The sequence below is a fragment of the Dermochelys coriacea genome, chromosome 14 (assembly GCF_009764565.3).
Source record: "Dermochelys coriacea isolate rDerCor1 chromosome 14, rDerCor1.pri.v4, whole genome shotgun sequence".
Lineage (NCBI taxonomy): Eukaryota > Metazoa > Chordata > Testudines > Dermochelyidae > Dermochelys > Dermochelys coriacea.
Genome location: NC_050081.1, coordinates 12,381,835 through 12,403,659, shown reverse-complemented (window position 1 = coordinate 12,403,659; position 21,825 = coordinate 12,381,835). Strand labels below are relative to the sequence as shown.

Genomic DNA, 21,825 nt, shown 5'->3' with positions numbered 1-21,825 from the left:
CAATCTGTTTCTTCACTTCAGCAAGTGGGTATTGCAGTTGTAAGAATGCTTGACAGAGATCTTGTAGGTGTTTGTCTGTCTGAGGGGTTGGAGCAAATACTGCTGTATCGTAGAGCTTGGCTGTAGACAATGGATCGTGAGGTGTGGTCTGGATGAAAGCTGGAGGCATGTAGGTAAGCATAGCGGTCAGTAGGTTTCCGGTATAGGGTGGTGTTTATGTGGCCATTGCTTATTAGCACCGTAGTGTCCAGGAAGTGGATCGCTTGTGTGGCCTGGTCCAGGCTGAGGTTGATGGTGGGATGGAAATTGTTGAAATCATAGTGGAATTCCTCAAGAGCTCCTTTCCCATGGGTCCAGATGATGATGTCATCAATGTAGTGCAAGTAGAGTAGGGGCATTAGGGCACAAGAGCTGAGGAAGTGTTGTTCTAAGTCAGCCATAAAAATGTTGGCATACTGTGGGGCCATGCAGGTACCCATCGCAGTGCCGATGATTTGGAGGTAAACGTTTCCCCAAATGTGAAATAGTTGTGGGTGAGGACAAAGTCACAAAGTATTTGGTTTCAGAGTAGCAGCTGTGTTGGTCTGTATTCGCAAAAAGAAAAGGAGTACTTGTGGCACCTAACAGACTAACAAATTTATTTGAGCATAAGCTTTCGTGAGCTACAGCTCACTTCTTCGGATGCATTCAGAAGTGAGCTCTAGGTCACGAAAGCTTATGCTCAAATAAATTTGTTAGTCTGTAAGGTGCCACAAGTACTCCTTTTCTTTTTGAAAATATCTGGGTAATAGCACTGTTTCCACCTAAATTCTGCCTTCCCTCTGCCCTCCTCTTTCAATTGGATATTATTGTCTTCATTTCTTGCCATAAAGCATGTAGCGTATTGGCAAACAGCTGTCACGTTTTGTTTCAGAGATGGCTGCATTTTACTGGTAAGTGAAGTGATTCATATACTGAATACAGATATTTGGAATCCATGAGGATGACAAATACTATAGAGCTCTTATAAGTGGGGTTTTTTTTTAAGGATTTTTAAAAATTGCCAGTAAGTGGCCAAACCAATTTTTTTTTCTTTTGTTTTTCTTAATTTTAAATAATTCTTGATAATTCAGGTTCCCCTTCAGAATCCAGCCAGACTTGACAGAGTTCTGCCACCAACTCATGCTCTTGTCTGAGTCTCCATTTAAAACAACAAAGTAACCGGTTTGGTATTTCCATCACATGTATGTGTTGTGATTTCCTGAAGCTGGCTTGCAGGCTGCTTAAGTATTTTCTTTCTATGTATTCCTACCATTTTCATCAACATGTGAGGTGTTGAGCTCCCACCACTCCAATTAAGATCAGTAGAAACTGTGGGTGGTCAGTGCTGCTTAAAGTCATGCCCCTTAGTATCTCAGGCTGGAATTTTCAAAGGAACTTTAAAGAGCCAGGTGTCTAACTCCCTTTGACTTTGAATTGTAGTTAGTGCCTAACTCCCTAGAGCATTTTTGACAATCCCAGCCTGGGTATCTTTTATGTCTTGCTCTATTAGAGAGAGATGAGGACTGCCCCTACACGACACATGTAGCACCTAAGGGCCAGGCTTACCTCCTTTTCCACTTGGGTTTCAGTGATTTTTTTTACAAAGGCTATTTGTAGAAGCAAGTACTAGGAATATTTGTGTAATGGTTATGTGCTTTGATGTGCTCCTACTGCACTATGTTACAGGGTATTAAAAATGCCAATGAAATTAAAGTTTAAAGGCATAAATAAAGAAACCAGATTTCTCTGTAGCAGTTAGGACAGGCTCACTTTCAACTGTGTCAGTGTCTGTGAATGCAAAAGCTCTCACAGAGCTAGTTAGCCAATGCTTGTAGGGCAATTTAATATGCCTTACTAAGATTGGGCATGATCCTGTGCCCCTTTAGTTTTGATGGAGAGTGTAATTATGGCCAGGCTGCAGTACCTAATGGTAGGGTATATGTCATTAAAGACTCAATTAATCCTTTTTAATTTTTAGTGGAGGGGTGAATTTGGGCCCAACTGCTCGTGACAGATCTATGCTTATTTTCTGCCCCCTAAACATCTGGGAGCAGGCAGTATGGTGTAAAAGCAAGACAAGAGAAAAGAAATATAAAGGCATATAGATGCCTAACTCTGATTGTCTTAGGCCTTATCTAGAAAATTGAGGCCGAGAAAGCCTAGGCTATGTTATGAGCAGTGAACATGATTTTTTAAACATGCTGGAGGAGGCACCTTATTTGTCTGAATGATGAGGGGTGTTTCACATCGTTAGCTAACTTGATTTTAAAAGGCACATTTTTCATTATCTGGACATATTGCTGGACTAATGCATTCCTCCTGAGCTTTGGTCAAAAAGGCACATGTGTTTCCTGTTCATAGTGACTAATTTCCTGCACACAGTATGCACTCTCCTCACCCCAGAGAGCTGACCCTCTATCATCAAAATGATTTGAGTTTTGCCACTGACTCGGTTTGGCACAGGATCTTGTCATCAATGTCTTCTTTCCAAAAGAGCTCTTTTTAATCACATGCAGCACCGTGTAGATTTTTTTTTCCTACCAATGTCCAGTGCAAGAATCTATCCCTTGAGTCATTAAACATAGAAGCAACAACAATCGCTGAATCATTAGCAGCGTACTCAAATATTCATTCTTCAGCATCATAGGCACTTTGTCTTTTCTCACCAAGACCATCCTGGCTCCACCTCCATTAGCAAAGTAAAGTAAAGAAGAGACTGTGTTCTGGTTCCTTAGAACAACCCAGTTCATTCTCAGTTCTTACCAGCCCTCTCTACTAGCATGGCTCCTGCTTCAGTGTTCTTGGGGAGAAGTCCTCACTTTTCCAAACAGCAGTGTTTTACATCCTGAGGTCCATCCTGCTTTGGTACCTTAAATCTTCCCTATTTAGAGCCTGATGCTGCTCTACAGAAGTTGATGGGAGATTTGCTATTGCACTGGGCTCTGGATCAAGCCCTGTAAGCACAAAGCCAGAAACCAAATATTCCCCGAAACCTGTCAGACATTTAAATAAAGGAGCTACAAGTCAGGAGACAAGGAAAATGGGGGAGTGACCAAACAAACAGGAAACTATTAGAAAAGGAAGGATTTTACCTTGATTATTTTTATAGTGCTGTAAATGTGTTTTGCACTTTACAGACAAAATAAAATGACATGATCAGTAAGCGAGGATACTGCATGACACCATCATGAAATACCCTTAGGAGGCAGCAGTATAATAGAGAAGCCCCCAGCAAGACTTGGTGGTATAATTTGTGCACTTCATCTTCAGAGGGCCTCCCTTTTGGCTAATTTTACTATGTGCCTGCAAATAATTGTGTCCACATTTTTGCAGCCTGATGTCTAGGTTGAGACTTAGCTGAAAATCGAGCCCTGCTTGTCATCTATAGTTGTGAATGTCTTAACACACAATAATAGGCTTTGATGGTGCAATGTTTGATATACTCTGATAGGCAGGCAGCCATTCCTCTTATTGCCTCACTTCAGGTTGAGACATACCCACTATTTGTGGCAGCAGGCAGCTGGTCAGGCCTGTTGTTCATTGACGTGACTGTTTGGTCTGGAAACAGAAAATCTGGTATTGGGCAATGTTAGGGTTGCCAGGTGTCTGGTTTGCGACCAGAATACCTGGTTGAAAAGGGACCCTGGGGGCCAGGGGCTAAGGCAAGCTTGTTGCCTACCCTAGCTCTACATGGTTCCCGGAAGCGGCTGCCTGGTCCCTGCAGCCTCTAGAGGCATAGGCAGCCAGGGAGGTACCACATGTTGTCCCCGCCCCGAGGGCCAGCTCCGCAGCTCTCATTGGTCGGGAATAGCAACCAAGGGGAGCTGTGGGGATGGTGCCTGTGGGCACAAGGGCAGCGTGCAGAGCCTCCCTGGCCACTTGTGCATCAAGGGGCTTCAGGGAGCTGGCAGCTGCTTCCTGGGAGCTGTGGTAAGCACCACTGGGACCCTGAATCCCTTCCTGCACCCAAACTCCTTCCTGCACCTGCATCACGCCCCCCAACCCCCTGTCCCAGCCTGGAGCCCTCTCCTGCGCACCCCTTATACCTTGCCCCACCCCAGAGTCCACACCCCCAGATGGAGCCTTCACCCCCCTCCTGCACCTGAACACCCTGCCCTAGCCCAGAGAAAGTGGGGGAGAGTGAGAGATGGAGGGATGGGGAATGGAGTGAGTGAGGGTGGGGCAGGGTGTTCAGTTTTGTGCAATTAGCAAGTTGGCAACCCTAGGTGATGTCAAGGTCAGGATATTGGATTATTAGGTGGGTGACGGCTCTGATCAAGCAAATTTGCAGCGTTGTTGTATCCATGCAGGTCCCAGATTATTAGAGACACACTGGAGTTAGTAATATCGTTTATTGGACCTACTTCTGCTGATGATAGAGACCAGCTTTCGTGTTGCACAGAGCTGGGACAGACCTGAAGAAGAGCTCTGTGTAACTAAATGTCTTGTCAAGGTCACCCAGGAAGTTTGTGCCAAAGCTGAGAATTAACTCAGGAGTTCTGGAGTCCCAATCTGTGCCTTTTCCGTGAGACTCTCCAATGGGGAGTCAGATTCAGGCCCTTACATACCTCTTAGGTGACCCTTAGGATACCTATGGTAGATTGATAGAATGCTCAAACCCCAGGGAGGTGGAGCCTGGATAGTGTGTTAGCATGCCACTTTCTAGAGCTGTTAATCCAGCACTGTGCTTGAGCACTAGATCCACTTAAAAATTAAATGAAAAGAGAGGAGTCTGTTTACTGTCACTGCTTCTTAAGTTTCAGAGTAGCAGCCGTGTTAGTCTGTATTCGCAAAAAGAAAAGGAGTACTTGTGGCACCTTAGAGACTAACAAACTTATTAGAGCATAAGCTTTTTAAGTTCTTAAGTTCTTAACTTAACTGCTTCTTAAGTTACTGTTGTTGAAATGGTAACTACCCTTTTTGTTCAGTGCTATCTTTATGTTATGCAAAAATAGACATCCAATTTTTTCTATTAAAAATTGACATGAATTTTTCATGTTGGGAGAGGCTTGATTTCTGTGCTTGTTTACCATACTTAGAGTATGTTTTGGTCTGTTTCTTTAATTGTTTGTGCCACTATAACATTACTGTTTTTCTTTGCACACAGTCCTATTGAAATCAGTTCAATTATTTGTTTCAACAGACTTTGCGAAGTAAAAACTTCTCTGGTGCACACTGTAAAATTTCATTTTTTAATAAATACACCTAAATTACTCTTGACAAAAAAAGTCTCAAACTAGAGGCGCCATCTGTTTTTGTTGGTTAAATAAAAAATGCTGTAACGGATTTACAAAAGTTACTTATAGGAAAACTTGCCTCTGCAACGGCAATCAAATTTCAGCCAGATGTGATCTGAAATGGCTGCAATAGCATGGTGATGAGAGAGCTATAACATTTTAGAAAGATTGGGATGGGAAGGGAGGAATTAAATGATACTTTTAACCAACAACATGTGGTGATATTATTTGCAGTAAACATTGATTAATGTAAATGATTCTGGTAAAATCATGCCGGGGTGTAAAAGGATATAGGCATGGGGAAGAGAAAATCTTTATGGATCCTTACTTAGATTCATAGAATCTATCAAAGCACTTTTCATAACTTGCAAAACAACACATGCATCAGATCAAATTAGCAAACAAAAACCACAGTTAGTAGCAGTCAAGGATGAGGCAGGATGCCCCTCATCTCCCCTAGCTCCCATCCCAAAAATACCTCAACTTCTTATTTCTAAACTTTTGAGGGGGAAAGCTTGTGCATTCATTTTCACCTTCATATTGCTTACAACACTGTCAGTAAAGCTAATTATCAGAGGGGTAGCCATATTAGTCTGGATCTGTAAAAGCGGCAAAGAGTCCCGTGGCGGACACGCATCTGACGAAGTGGGTATTCACCCATGAAAGCTTACGCTCCAATACGTCTGTTAGTCTATAAGGTGCCACAGGACTCTTTGCCGCTAGTAAAGCTAATGTTCTAATTGTCCATAACGGTCTCACTTCTATCTCCAACAGATATCCAAAGTCAATATGTACCCCACCTTCATCCAGCTTGCCCTCTTATGCAAACCCTTAACTGTGACCTCAGATTCTTCTGTATCCATTGTGATTGGATCAGAGCTGGGGAGCTCTGAGAGTGGTTTAGGTTGGACATTAGGAAAAACTTCCTGTCAGGGTAGTTAAGCACTGGAATAAATTGCCTAGGGAGTTGTGGAATCTCCATCATTGGAGATTTTTAAGAGCAGGTTAGACAAACAGCTGTCAGGGATGGCCTAGATAATACTTAGTCCTGCCATGAGTGCAGGGGACTGGACTATGATCCCTTTCAGTCCTATAATTCTATGACTGTAGCCACTGAATGTTGAATGCGGCAGCCAGAAAGTGGGGAGATGATGGAGGCTGGAGAGAAAGTGGTTACAATAGTCCAGGAGAGAGGCCTCATGCTATGGTTCTTTCAGACAACGGGCTGTCCATTTACATTCCTATATCAGCATGTTTTGGAGGGTAGTAAACGAGAAAGATCAGGTTGGAAAATTGCTCAGATCTAAAATTCAGAGCCATAGGAAGATCTGATTCATTGTTGAGGCCTGTTCTATAAACTTGGGACTTTCCTGCACTGTTTTCTGTTCAATATTATTAACCAAGAGATGAATCTTGCTGCTATTAAAGATGATGGGAGTTCTGCCTCATATTTAGCAGAACTGTTCTTTAAAAACCTTTCTCTCTCGCACTCCTGCAGCCTTCTGTACAGGCAGCTATGGGAATATGGACTATAACATGTGGGCCCATATTCCATCCTTGTGTGAGAATGTGCTATGTTGCATGTACATGTCTGCAAAATCTGGACGTCAGCATCCCGTTAGCCTTTGCCATTTCCCTCTATTCATAGATTTTTTTTTTTTGAAAGCCAGATGGGACCCTTACAATCCTCTAGACTGACCTCCTGCAGAGCAGAGGCCACTGCATTTCATCCAGTGATTGTTGCCTCAAGCCCATAGCTTCTAGCTGAACTAGAGCCTAAAAATTGTGCAACAAATGTCATAACTTCTGCAACAGATATTGGAGGATATCAACTGCTGGTCTCTTACATGCAAAGTACGATCAGTAACATTACTCCACCAAGCTATTCTCTCAAAAAACTTTACAAAGGTCAGCAAAAATAAACGAAATGCTCCATGCTGAGCGATAGCAATGAACACTGCTTCTTCTGGAAATGTTGTTTTTTTGGTTTTTTTTTAGCGTCCATAATCCAATCATGATTTAAAACCTCCTTTTGTTAAGTAGTAGCTACAGCTAAACAATCCATTATTTTTTTAGCCTTGTACTTTTCCTATGTATCCTATGAACGGGTAGTTTTAATCACACTTAGGCTCTTATTGCTCTTTGGGAAATTATATTTCCCCTTGTCTGTGAGATGAGACTGCTGAAAGACAGTCTATACAGTTTCCCTTCCTCCTGCTTTGTTTTAAATAATGTTTCAATTCCACACATCTGAGGAGGTCTAATAGCTGTTTTGTAGGTGGCATTTTTTTGATTTAGGAGAGAACTGATTACTCTGTAGCTTGATTTGAATATTACAGCTCAGACAATTACAAGTGATTTTTTTAAGTGACTGCCTTATACAGCCATTAATAACTACTGTTTTCTTTAATGGCTTTACAATTGAAATTGTATGCAACTTATTTTCACTCCTATTATGAAAAATATATATTTTGACCAATGATTTTTAACCGTGTTTTTTATTTTTTTTTAATTATTTGCAGACCCCTAAAAAGTTTCAAATGGAGCTGCAGACCCCTTTGGAAATCTTAGACATTGTTTGCAGACCACAGGTTGAAAACCACTGTTCTAGACCATATTAAACTGCCTGAAACTTAATTTTCTATATATTAAATGTTGGAGTCTTTTGCTAAAAGCTGAGTTTCTGAAGAACAGATTCTCCATAGATGTAGTATAGCATCTGTGGAAGGACTCTACTTAAACTGCTTCCTTTGCATAAATTACAATCCATGCAAATTTTATCATAAGGAAAACAACATACAAGTTGATACCAAAAGGGAAAAAGTTAGGGTGGGTTGAGATTCTCCAGAAAGGGGGACAGAGAATAAGTTTTATCTCATGAACTATTTCTAGTCTCCTATCTGAATTCAGAATTCCTTAGGAAGTACCTGTGTAGTTTATGCTCTAGCTTTTAGCAACATTCTAATTCTGCCTGCTATAGTACCTGTCCCTGTCTAATATTGAAGATTTCTTTCTGATGCTCATATGGTCAGTTGTATAATGAAATGTGTAAACAAACAATCAAAGCCTAGATTGTGCCTTGAGGTACAATGTTGTAGTACTGAGGAAGCAGAGGAGTTATGATAGTACAGAACTGGGGCCCTAACTCAAGAAAGTACTTAAATGCCTGCTTCACTTTTAAGCAGGTGCTTAAGTTCAATTGACTTCAATAGGGCTTAAGCACCTGCTTAAAGTTAAGCAGATGTTTAATTGCTTTACTGAATCAAGGCCCTAGCCATTGCTCCATCCTTATTCCTCCTCCTTTACAGAGAGAAGATGAAAACATGATTGGGAAATCCAGCCATTTTGTGGCTGGCTCCTGCACAATGGACTCAAGTGATGAGAAAAAGGTTCTCTGCACCATGTCCCTCCATTTACACACCCATAAAAGGATTGCAATAATCTAACCCTAATTATTTTCAGTATCAAGTATCCATCATGCAATCGTTGTGCATTTCACTCTTAAGGTATGTTACACTAAATAGTTTATTTTGTTTTGTCAGTTAATATATAACATGCAAATGAAATATTGTACAATTCATGAAATGAATAGTATAAAATCTGAAATAGATTTGAAATACCTGGCAGGGACAAAATATAAAATAGAATGATTGTGTGTGATTAAATAATTGACTCTGATGTATATTAGTCATGCTATCACCCAATTAAAAGGACAATGGAAACAATAGTGATTTTTTTAATATTTAAATGAGTATGGACTGTATTAAGGGGATTATGAAGTGTTTTGTATAATGCAGTGATCAAGAATAATGTCTGATGAGTCAAAGCTGAGCTGCACGTGGTAAATAAAGCAACTTTTAATTTCTCCTTGAGATAGGTTCAAGCCACAGAGTTTGAATCTGAAATTTCATATGAACTTCTCCAGACTTTGGAGGTGCTGAGATCTAGAGCTTTAGTTTGGGCTCATCTCTGAGAAACCCCCTAACACATATGGTTCATTTTAAACTTTTAAGTAGCCCATTGAAGTCAATGGGACTATTCATATGCTTACATGCTTCGCTAGTTTGGACTCTGTCCCTAAACTGAGGTCAAATGTAATAAGTTTCCTTGGATCTTGGGGACTGACAGCTGTTGCTCTGTTGGTCTCTGTTTTAACCATTATTCTCTCCCATATTGCCACCAAAGATTCCCCCTCACTTAAGACTAATCTTAAAACACATTTGTTTTCAGTGACTTCAGATTGATTTGATCTAATTATTAACTGCAAAATAGTTTAAATTACAGATTTAATGGTAAAGCAGCTTTCGATGCCACAGCATAGGGTCAGGTGAGTTAGAAATAGATGTGTAACTTTGCAATAACAGGATATGGGTCCTGATCTTGCAAGATCCTGAGCAACTTGGGAGAGCTGCTGTGTGCCCTCCTTTCCCATTGAATTCAATGATAGTGGAAAATTCATCTTGCAGGATTGCGTCCACAATGCCAGCTAGGGAACGTTTCAGATATTAAGCTGTTCTGCACTTTATCTTGGTCCAAAAGCCATGCTATGAAATTTGTAGTTATATGAAAGTCTCAACCATAACATTAATCTTGTCAAAGGAAAACATTTTATGTGTTGCATATAACAGCAGCACATCTGTTGATCCGTATTAAAGTTTGCATGCCCCCAAAAGCTTTAAAATAGTTTTCTAAGAAAAAAAATACTTAATTCCAATGTCTTTTAGGATCTTTTCTCTTTTTCATAACTTTTAAAAAAATACTGTTTAAATTGACATTTTACTTTGAAATTCCTGCACCATTGAGAATGAATCAAACTAATTGACAAAATATAAGATTTATACTGGGATGTTAATTATCTAGGCTAACGGATCCCAGTGCTCAGTCATATGGCAGAAAAGAGGCACAAGACTTCTTCATTTTTTAATAACAAATCCCTTAATACAGGAGTAGATTTATAGCATAACTGCTCTAAATTCATCACTTTCAGTTACAGTCATTTATAGCAGAGATGGCCAAACTGGGGATACCTGCTAACAGGAGTGCCTGTTGAATTAGCACCCTCTGAAGGAGTTTATTCAAATAGCACCCTGCGATTGGAAGGGAGAGGTTTATAAAATAATCCTAATGAAATGCAAAACTAATTGAAATGTTTTTATTTTTATTGTTTTGTTCCAGTTTTGACAAAGGGCTACTTTCTCCATAAAACTTCATATTAGTGTCTCAGGGATGCTCACTAGTTAAAAAGGAGAGTCAAATTAAAGGATTAGATGCAGCCTGACCATAGCAAGAGGCACTTTGATGAAGGAACTTTGAAGAGGATGCTATGTGCAAATGTGTTGTAAAAACAAATGAATACTTTTTTAAAAGAACTGAGGGCTGCTGCAGTATCACCACCAGCACACAAAACAGCCAAGGTTTGCATCACTTATAACAAATCCAGTTGCTAGAATACAGTCTTTGTGGGAAAGAAAGGGGAAAAGCAGGCCGATGAGGGTACAGCAGGAATGTAAATGGGTTACTGTCCTGGCTAGGAAGGAAGAAGCCAGTGTGCATTTATTATTCATGGACAAGGATCCCATTGTGCTAGGCACTGTACAAACACAGAACAAGATGGACCCTCTCCAAGAGATTTTATGGGCTTAGGGTGAAATTGTTGTAGAGCGCCAGTTGCAATCTTCATACTTTTTTCAATATATATAAAGGGCTGTTTCCAAAAGATACCAACTGGGCTTGGGGGGAGGAGGGTGTCTAGAAATTGCACTTGCTGGCAGTTTCCTTTCACATTTCCTGCCTGACTGTAGCTAGGATGACAGAATTTGCAATGTGCTGTATACGGAGTTACGATTTCTACTAATGGGGTGAGGGGGTCTGGCTGACTTAGAGGCTTGGTAATGTACAAATGAAACCTTTCATCTCTAGGTCACTGGTTCAAATCCAGCCCAGGTCTCTAATGAGCTGCTACAAGGTACCATCATCTGATAGCTTTTTGGCTTGTAGGAAATGAATTCAGTGGTCTCAGTCCAGTGGACGAGCCTTTACATCCCAAAGCCCAGCAGTCCCTCATAGGACTGACTTAGATTGTAAGCTCTTTGGGGCAGGGACTGTCTTTTTTTTTTTTCTTCTGTGTGTACACAATGCACAGCACAAGGGGGTCCTAGCCCATGGTATTATGGTAATACAAATGATGATAGCGCTAATGGGATGGCACTGGGAAAATCTAGGTGGTACTGTCATCGTTTTGTGAATCTATTTTCACTGGAATTACATTAGGAGTTCCTGCTCGCAAACACTTTACACTGATGGCTGCTATTTAATTTTGGCCTTCCAGACAAAGGGCTTAACTAATTTGGGAAACTTCACTTCTTTCTGAGGAAGCAGCTATGCATACACCTATGAGTAAGTCAGGTACTACTCTTGCTTGTTCTGCCCCACCAAACTGTAGTGCAATGCTGTTTTATGTGATCCCTTGGAAGTGCAGTTCCCAACAGCAATTCTTCCAGCCATCATGATGCTCATATAGGGCCTGCTGACTGGCTAGTGGAGGAACGTCTTCCCTGCAAGTACCACTTTTAGTATCATCATGAAGAACATAGGCTTTAGATCATTTTTACATTACCCATGAATAAGCTGGTGGGTCAGCAATCTTTCCTGAGGCCAGTCTTAAAAGCTTGTATGTCTGTGAACCAGAAGATACTAGGCAGAAACAGGGGAAGATGAACACTTGTAGGGCTGTTTTGATTTATTAATAAGTTGGTAGATCGCTCACACTGCTAAATTCATTACAGTGTGATAAAGAGCAGGAAGACTCTCTAACAGGTGACTTCACTGTTATGCCTGACGTATGCATTGATAAAAGAAAAGGAGTACTTGTGGCACCTTAGAGACTAACTAATTTATTTGAGCATAAGCTTTCGTGAGCTACAGCTCACTTCATCGGATGCATTTGGTGGAAAAAACAGAGGAGAGATTTATACACACACACACACACACACACACACAGAGAACATGAAACAATGGGTTTATCATACACACTGTAAGGAGAGTGATCACTTAAGATAAGCCATCACCAGCAGCAGGGGGGGGGAAAGGAGGAAAACCTTTCATGGTGACAAGCAAGGTAGGCTAATTCCAGCAGTTAACAAGAATATCTGAGGAACAGTGGGGGGTGGTGTGGGAGGGAGAAATACCATGGGGAAATAGTTTTACTTTGTGTAATGACTCATCCATTCCCAGTCTCTATTCAAGCCTAAGTTAATTGTATCCAGTTTGCAAATTAATTCCAATTCAGCAGTCTCTCCTTGGAGTCTGTTTTTGAAGCTTTTTTGTTGAAGTATAGCCACTCTTAGGTCTGTGATCGAGTGACCAGAGAGATTTCATTGATAATAAGTGATGATAACTTGCAAATCCTTGGTAGGACACTAGGTGGCATGTGAGTTATGGAGAAATTAAGCTGGGTATGTTCTTCTTAGAGACAATGTGCTGGAGGCGTCTTTAATGGCTCTATAAAGAAACATTTGGGTTAATCCATTGCCATCTGTCTTTATTTTGCTAACCCACTCGATTGGGCAACACATTCAAAATGCCACTGCAATTTGTGTCCCAAAGGAAATCTAAATAAAATGATTTAAATGTGATAAAATCACCCTACAAATCATTTTCGGATCAAGTTGCAGATGGTTGAGTTTCATTTTGACACACAAGTTTTCCAGTGGCTGTTAGATGCATAGCACCTTTGACAAGCAGGCTACTTTTATTTAGGTGCCTAAAATATGGCAGTCTGATGAACTGGATGAGATCACAGGAAATGTATGTAGACGTTGGAAAGTCTATGATTTTCAAAACTGGTTAAAGTACTGGTCGTGGCTTTGGGTATTGGGTGAACTAACACTTGGAGGGGTGTGTGTGTGTGTGTGTGTGTGTGTGTGTGTGTGTGTGTGTAAATATAGTGGTGAACAGAGACTTGGGCCATCCCTTAATCTACAGTATGAGAGAAATGGTAATGCCTACATTTACATTATCAAACCTTTTTGGGACCCAAATGCTGTGTGGTAATTTGTGGGAGGATTCCATACTGGTAGTTATGGAAAGTCTGAAAGACTTGCCCTACAGATTTTTCTCTGCAGGTAGTAGGAATTGGCTTGATTAAGTATCTCATCTCTGAATGGATATTTCTGAAGAACAGTAAATGGTAGTGGGATTTTTCCCTGGAGGATTTCTCATACTTACGAAGTTTCTTGGAAGATGAGTAGCTTGAAAAGATTGGTTTGATTAGCTCTGCAGATTTTTGGTATTTGAAGGCAGTTACTTCAACACATCTCCACCTAGGTAAAAAAGTGTCTTTTCTCACTATTTTCCCTGACAAACCAACTTGATTTATAGGACTTCTTGCACCTTCATGAGTCCTGGGATACTTTAAAAAAAATGCCCCCTCTTCTTTGTGTCTGTTACATCCAGTCCTGTCACCGTTACAGTAACGGTTTTTAATGATATGGTGCTTGTTCCAGTGCTCCCTGAAATCAATGAAAAGTTTTCCATGGCCATTAAGGGACTCCTCTAGAGGACAGGGACAGAGGCCCCAGAAATATCTGAGATTTATCTCATGCAGCTTCTGCAAAACAGCCCTTCTGCTCCCACATACACCAGGGCAAGGTGTGTGTGTGAGAGAGTGAGTGAGTGGACATGGAAAAATGAACACATTCGGCCCTTCGTAGATTCCACATTGCCCCATCTTTGCACCTAAGATAGCTGTTCCGTACCTAATGATGTTATAATTTAAAATCTGATACCTTTGAACCTTCCGAGAATAGAGGCAAATTGTGAGTGAATCCATTGAAAAGCTGGATAAATCTCTTCTTTCCAATGATGTATAGAACCCACTGCTATCTTTCACAGGTTGTAAGATGTCAGAACTTAAATCTACCACAGAGGCAAGATTCAATCTTGCTTATTTTACATCTCTGACTCATGTAATTTTGGGGAAAATTCCACATTATGGGGGAAGTGGGAAAATTTTCTCTGGCTGTATTTTTTTTTTAAAATGGTGACTGCTAGAACCTGCATATGTATTTTGAATGTTAGAAGACATTTTGGTGGAGATGGAACATTGAGCAGAGTGCAGGTGAAGAGAGTTATTGGCAAAGAGAAAGAAGTGTCTTCATATGGATATCTATGTCAGCCATGTTCAGATGGGTCATATGTGAGCAAGATTTTACATAAGAACTGCCATACTCGGTCAGACCAAAGGTCCATCTAGCCCAGTATCCTGTCTTCTAACAGTGGCCAATGCCAGGTGTCCCAGAGGGAATGAACAGAACAGGTAATCACCAAGTGATTCATTCCTTGTCGCCCATTCCAAGCTTCTGGCAAACGGAGGCCAGGGACACTTCAGAGCATGGTTTTTCATCCCTTCCCATCCTGGCTAATAGCCATTGATGGACCTATCCTGCATGAACTTATCTAGTTCTTTTCTGAACCCTGTGGTAGTTCTGACCTTCACAACATTCCTTGGCAACAAGTTCCACAGGTTGACTGTGTGTTGTGTTAAGAAATGCTTCCTTTTATTTGTTTAAAACCTGCTACTCATTAATTTCATTTGGTGACCCCTAGTTCTTGTGTTATGAGAAGGAGTAAATAACACGTCCTTAATTACTTTCTCCGCACCAGTCATGGTTTTATAGACCTCCATCATATCCTCCCTTAGTCGTCTCTTTTCCAAGCTGAAAAGTCCCAGGCTCATTAATCTCTCCACATATGGAAGCTGTTCCATACCTCTAATAATTTTTGTTGTCTTTTTTTTGTACGTTTTCCAGTTCCAATGTATCTTATTTAAGATGGGGCAACCAGATCGGCATCCGGTATTCCAGATGTGGGCATACCATGGATTTATATAGAGGCAATAGGACATTTTCTGTCTTATTATCTATCCCTTTCCTAATGAGTCCCAACAGCTATTTCTGATGGCCGCTGCACACTGAGTAGATGTTTTCAGAGAACGATCCACAGTGACTTCAAGATCTCTCTTGAGTGGTAACAGTTAATTTAGACCCCATCATTTTATATGTATCGTTGGGATTATGTTTTCCAATGTGCATTACTTTGCATTTATCAACATTGAATTTCATCTGCCATTTTGTTGTCCAGTCACCCAGTTTTGTGAGATCCCTTTGTAACGCTTCACAGTGTGCTTGGGACTTAACTATCTTGAGTAGTTTTGTATCATCTGCAAATTTTGCCACCTCACTGTTTACCCATTTTTCCTTTTAATAAAGAGCATAGGCACTGTTTGCCAGTGTAAGTATCCTAACCATAATTTGTAGTGTCATGACTGCAAAGTGCTATGCTCACCTGTAGCTCTGTATACTGGTATTAGGTTTTTATGAGAGGAATACTGCTTAAGGTTTATTCTGCTCAGTGAATTCCAAGCTTGAATAGTGTCAAAGAACTAGTTCAGCATCCTTTCATGTTAACACCCGACAGCCTGTCAGAATGTAGGAGAGATAAAAGGCCTGTTGTAATCCGCTGGAATAATAATAATAAATACAGACTTTAAAATTGTTAAAATGTAAATGAAAAGCTTATTTTTGTACATGGTTCACTCTTAGCTGGGAAAATTAATGCATTAGCCTGCGGCTTCTGTGTTAATGACCCCTGGCTATATTGTAATGACAGGTCTTGTACTGCAACTTGTTCCCTATTGCAAAAATTCTTCATGGAGCTACTTCTTTTTATGCTGTATTCTATAGAAGTTAAATTGAGTAATATACTGAATGTGGATGCTCTCTCTCTCTCTTCTCCCCTCGCAGCCCACACTGAAATGTGTTCATTCTGCAGTAGATATTTATCTGGGGGATCGTACCCTCTTTGCAGCTAAGATTGTTGAGCTATAATTTACTGAATATCAGGTGCCTAACTTTAGAGGACTCCCTATAGATACAAAATTACATAAAACAGTTACCTGAATGGAAGACTCCATGCTTTTGTCTGCAACTTGTGATTTCAGTAGATATATATTTTTACTTTGCATTTCCTTTGTTTGTTACACATAAAAATGGCCACACTGGGTCAGACCAATGGTCTATCAAGCCCAGTAGCCAGTCTTCCAATAGTGGCCAATGCCAGGTGCTTCAGAGGGAATGAACAGAATAGACAATCATTGCACTCCCAGCTTCTGGCAAACAGAGGTTAGGGACACCATCTCTGCCCATCTTGGCTTATAGATTGATGGACCTATCCTCCATAAACACATCTAGTTCTTTTTTGAAGCCTGTGGTATTTTTGGCCTTCACAACATTCCCTGGCAGCAAGTTCCACAGGTTGACTGTGTATTGTGTGAAGAAATAATTCCTTTTGTTTGTTTTAAACCTGCTGCCTATTAATTTCAGTGGGTGACCCCTAGTTCTTGTGTTTTGTGAAGGAGTAAATAACATTTCCTTAATTCACTTTCTCCACCCCAGTCAAGATTTTTATAGATCTCTATCATATCTCCTTTTAACTACCTCTTTTCCAAACTGAAAAATCCTAGTCTTTAAGCTGAAGTTGTTATTTAGGAGCCAAGGAGGATGGTGGAAAGGCAAGCTTAGAATATGTTTCCTCATTCAATTATGCCCTGCTAGAGTATGTTAACTCTTGTGGGTTGGACATTTCAGATCTTATTCTGTGCACAATATCCATTTATAAGCATGATATCACAGTTAGCATAAAAGCCCACTTATAAGCAGATTTATACATATGCCAACCCAGAGGAAACTGAATCGAAGTGTAAGTGAGATGTGACTCATGTTTATGTTGACCCTATTTTAAATTCCCCAGTAAAAATAGCAGTGCTGCTTGTCCTTTACCACATGTGCTTCAGGTTAGTTCTTAATATAGCTGGGCAAAATTTTTCAACCAAAACCCTTTTTCAGCAAAACATACAGATTCAGGTTGTGTGTGTGTGTGGTGGGGGAAGACTCCCTTAAATTCTGGGGAAGGGGAAGGGGGGGAAGAATGGTTTAGTTTTTCACTTTTGATACAGAAGTTTTGATTTGAAATGTCTTTGCATTTTGACATTTTTTCAGTTTTATTTATACAATTAACACAAAGGAAAAACCCAGTCAAAATGAAGTGTGTGTGTGTGTGTGTGTGTGTGAGGAGCAAGGTCAAATGAAACATTTGGTTTGACCTGAAATTTGTTTTTGGCTTTTTGATTTGCCAATCATTTCATTCTTGATTTTGAGCTAAGCAGGTTTTTTTTAAATTTTTTTTCACCTTTGCAGAATTGGCAGCAAACTGAACAATCAGTTATTTGCATAGGAGTGTTTGGACACTGTTGGGAACAACTGTTATAATAAGGCTAGAAAGACTCCATTTAGCCCAGGATATTCCAAGCTGGCTTCTTCTGCTGTAAAACACAGAGTAGCACAGTGTCCTCAGCTGCAGAAAGTCAGTGGGCAGAGGAATTGGGAGGCATCTGGAACCCTGGATCTACTGTCTGAGGTCTGCAGCAAGCTAGTGTAGCTCCAGAAGTGGGTGGTGCTTGTTGGGGTAGGGAATCTATCAAGGGCAGCCTCTTCTTCCCTTGCTACAGCTTGAAGCTACCCACCCTAGCAGCCTCCAGGTGTAAGGCGCCCCTGGTATGCAGCTTCTTTGCTGGTGCAGAGTGAGAGCAATTTGTACCTATCTAAATGAGCAGGGGTGAATTAAGCTCAAAGAGCTTGTTCTTCCATATTGAGACTGAGTAATTCTCTCAGCAAACAGTGTTTTTTTTGTTGGTTTCCCCTAGTAGTGGGTGACACAGTTTTGCGAGTGGGGAAGTAATAAAGTAGCAACTGCTGGGTAAGAGAGAGCCTATTTCTAAAGGGCTGTGCTGTGCAGACATGAGCTCTGCATTTTGGTCACTGCAATTTACCAAGACAAAAGGGAAATCCTTTTTAACATCAAAACTTCTCCCAGTTCTGCAGCCTGAAAGAGTGGATGAACTACATTTCTGGCAGAACATTTTGTATGCCAACCTCAGAATTATTAATCAATACATCTGTAGTAAAATTCTGGTACTGGTATGTATCCAATTGGAAAGAGAAAGAGGGCATCTTATGCCGTCTACCTATCGCCTTCCAGCACAGCAGAGGGCTCAATTTAGTCCTAAATCAGACTTCTTAAATGCATTCATATGTTTCAATTACCATTGTTTCTGTCAGGATGAACAATGGTAATTTCCTGCCACTGTTCTGTAGGAACAGAACTTGGTTTGAATAGAGTGTCTGGGGCAGATTTCAGAAGCACCCAAGAGGGTTAGCAGCCCAAGTCCCACTGACCTCTGAATTTGCCCTTTTGAAAATCTTCCCTGTTGTCTGATCCATCTCCAAGTATGTTTGTTTACTGTATTTGTGGGAGGAGGATGTAACAGCAGGACGATGGCACCCAGATTTGTTCCATGGAGATACCCATCATGAGCTTTGTTTATAGGATTATAGCCAAATTAAAGATATTACATCTGGGGTCACTAGAGAGTTCTTCCATCTTTTTAATCGATAATCTGCTTCAAGAATACAATGACACCCTGTTTCTTTGTATGAGAATCGCACAGTGCTTTTCACAGACTCCCTGATCCTAGAAAAATACAATATATTGATTTACAGACTGATGGTGGAGACTTAAAAAACATGCTTTAATAAGGCAAGTTGTTTTTTGCATGTTAACAGAATGAACATGATAGGCAAAACAATCAGCTGCTAATCACTATTAATGCCTTTGGCATTTATGGCAGTGACATTAATTATGATAGACTTATTTGGAATAGAACTAATACTACTGAGAATTCTACAGTCATTTAGGTCTCATTGTTCAGTTAATGTAAAAATGTTACAGCACTAGATGTTTTTAAGTGACTGATTGTAGCCTGGATACTATGCATGTTTTTGTTAGAGGAAAATATAAGAGCACCTGAGTCACTTGATCACTTCATGTATTTACTTCTACTTTATAGTGTGACTAGTGAAACTGGAGAAAAAGTGTCAGGTTTCAGAAGCATAGTGTGACACAAGTCTACAAACTGGAGGCCAGCTTGTTACCAGACAAATACAGGCCTTTCAGCATGTAATATTGTCCTCTAAGCATACTCAGTAAGGATTTCTATGCTACAACTCTGCTGGCCTGCTTCATCACTTATTGCTAATGAACATTCTTGTTACCTGTGCAAGTTAACTACTTACTGGGGCTGTGAAACTCTATCAAGTTCTACCCACTTGTGACTCTGAATGATACTTCACATTCTATTGTCCTACTTATTTCCTTGTACTACTATGAATTAATTAACACTGACACTTAAATTTCCATCTTGGGCTTTAGAGTTAACTCCTCATTGTGATGGATGGGCCGGCTCAGATATTTCAGAACTATTATTTCAGGTTGCCGGCAGACTCAAGCAGACATAGCTGCATCAATTTGCATTTGGTTCGCTACATGAAACCATAGAAGCGAGAAACTTAATTGATTTCCATGAAAGCTTAGATTCTGGAAAACAAAATGGCACCACCCACAGAAAAATACCTGTGACCCAGTCAACTCCAACTGCTGGTCCCCAATTTCTTTATCTCTTGCTCTTTGTGCTCTTACGTAGTAGACAGAGATTGATAGAAACATTGTGAAAGAGAAATGTGAAAGTGATCCATCCATCTTTAGCATGAACCCTGTTTGTTGCCTCCTGCTGCAACTCTGATAAGGCTGCACTGATGATTAAATAAATAAATAAATAAATAAATAGTCAGTTTAACCACACCTATTCCCAGAGATTTATGGAAAAGTGGTTTTGACATTTTTCACACCTTAAAGTTTAATTAAAAATGCTTAAAAACAAATAAAGATGACATTTTCCATGCAAGCCTATCTGAGCTCTATAATTCCCACTGAACAGGATTGGAAGGCAGACTTTATGAAGCAACTGTGTTAGGTGTCGATGAAGTGTTATACTGTTTATGGCTCTAGGACACCTGTGGGAATAAGTCACAGCAGCAAATGACTGAATAAATCAATATTATATGTGAAGCCCCCTGGGCAGTATAATGTAAGTTTAAAAAGTGACAGGTATTGCTAACACATTTTGAAAGAATCTAATATTAAAAGCTGAATCATGCACGGGCCATCACTCTATAGAACTGACACCATTAAATTAATATGTTAAAAACTGCCAGGAGCTAAGACAAATTAATTGATAACAACTGTCAGCTGACCATTAAGTTATACTTTAGAAGAAACATGGGCTTTTCTGACAATTCTGAATAGAAACCGAGGGCCTTCCTCTGTGTAAACTTAGGATCAGATTTTTCCACTTTCATTCTGAGTAGTACCCTGCTCATTAAGCAGTGCTTTCAACTGAGCTCCTCGCAGAGTAAGGTGTTAGTTTGTGTGAGGAAGGGTTGCAGCATCTGGGTCAGAAATATTATACAAGGTAGATTTTTCATGTAATTTTAACTGGAACAGTGGTGAAATATTTAACTTGTACTAACCTTCTAACATCTAGGAATTACTTCTCAGCCAGGATTTTTAGACATAAAACATGACTTTGTTGTCTTAACTTAATTTAGGGCTCACGAAAGGCACTGGAATGGCAGTGGTGGAGTCTTTTTTTTTTAAACATGACAGGCACTGCAACAATGCAGGCTTCTTCACACCAATATGCCTTTACCCTGTACAGGAGGGACTATTTCTTTTGATTGTTGCATAACTTTGGTGTGGCTATTTATCCATAGGGACACTGAGTGAGATTATCAGCTTATTTTGTATAGCCCACCATGGGATAAAGTTTTCTCAAGTGCCAAAATTATTTAGGAGATCAAGTCTCCTATTCAGTGCTGACTTAGGTTCCTAAGTCCCATTGACTTTCAAAGAGACTTGGCTCCTAAGTGCCTAAATCACTTTTCAAAATGTGACTTGGGCTATTAAATCCACTTTGGTGCTTTTATATATTTTACCTTGGTTTTGTTGTCATGGGTCAGATAGATTTCAAAAGACAATCTAGAGTTTTTGGATAACTCCCCAAACTTGCATTGAATTCCTAATCTCACTGAAGTCGCCCTATGCCTATACTTAATAAATGTGTTGTGCTTTCACCTCTTTAAAGCACATCTCTCTGTTGAAGTCAACAGGGTAATAAGGGGAAAAAGTGAGGGAAGAAATGGATTTTATTGATGGTGAGCATGCGGCATCTATAGCTTGGCTAACAATTCCTAACTCTCTCCACTTGCTTCTCCCCTCTTCTCTTCTAGTGTCTTATATACATAGGGATGTAACAACTTAATATGATGCAAATGGGGTACAAGCCCCAATATCCAACCTTATCCTTCATCTTAACTGAAGTCCCCCCCCTCCAAAAAACCCCACAGCTCTATAAAAAGAGACATCTGCCATGCAGGACTAAGGAGCTTTTTATTGATGGGGGGAGGAGGAGATGGGCATCTTCCATAAACTATTTTGCTGAGAAGTTACTTTTTTTTTTTTTTTAAATTAAGGAAGGCTTTATAATGAGGAACAATTTATTGGAACTGGGTTGCCACCCTTCTGTGCTACGAACCTGTGAGGTCATGGATTTTAG

General features: G+C 40.2%; 1 long non-coding RNA gene across 3 annotated transcripts in view; it reads left to right on the top strand.

The window, feature by feature from the left end:
• The window catches only part of LOC119843133, a 51,382-nt gene that overhangs the window by 12,794 nt on the left and 16,763 nt on the right, over nt 1–21,825 (top strand). Inside the window, exons 4-5 of one of the 3 annotated variants that reach the window (XR_006275731.1) lie at nt 8,567–8,764; nt 10,434–10,672. This is a non-coding gene — a long non-coding RNA (uncharacterized LOC119843133). Of the gene's footprint in view, nt 1–8,566; nt 8,765–10,433; nt 10,673–21,825 lie in introns of those variants that run through there. The other 2 variants (XR_006275729.1, XR_006275730.1) reach the window with 2 other exon arrangements.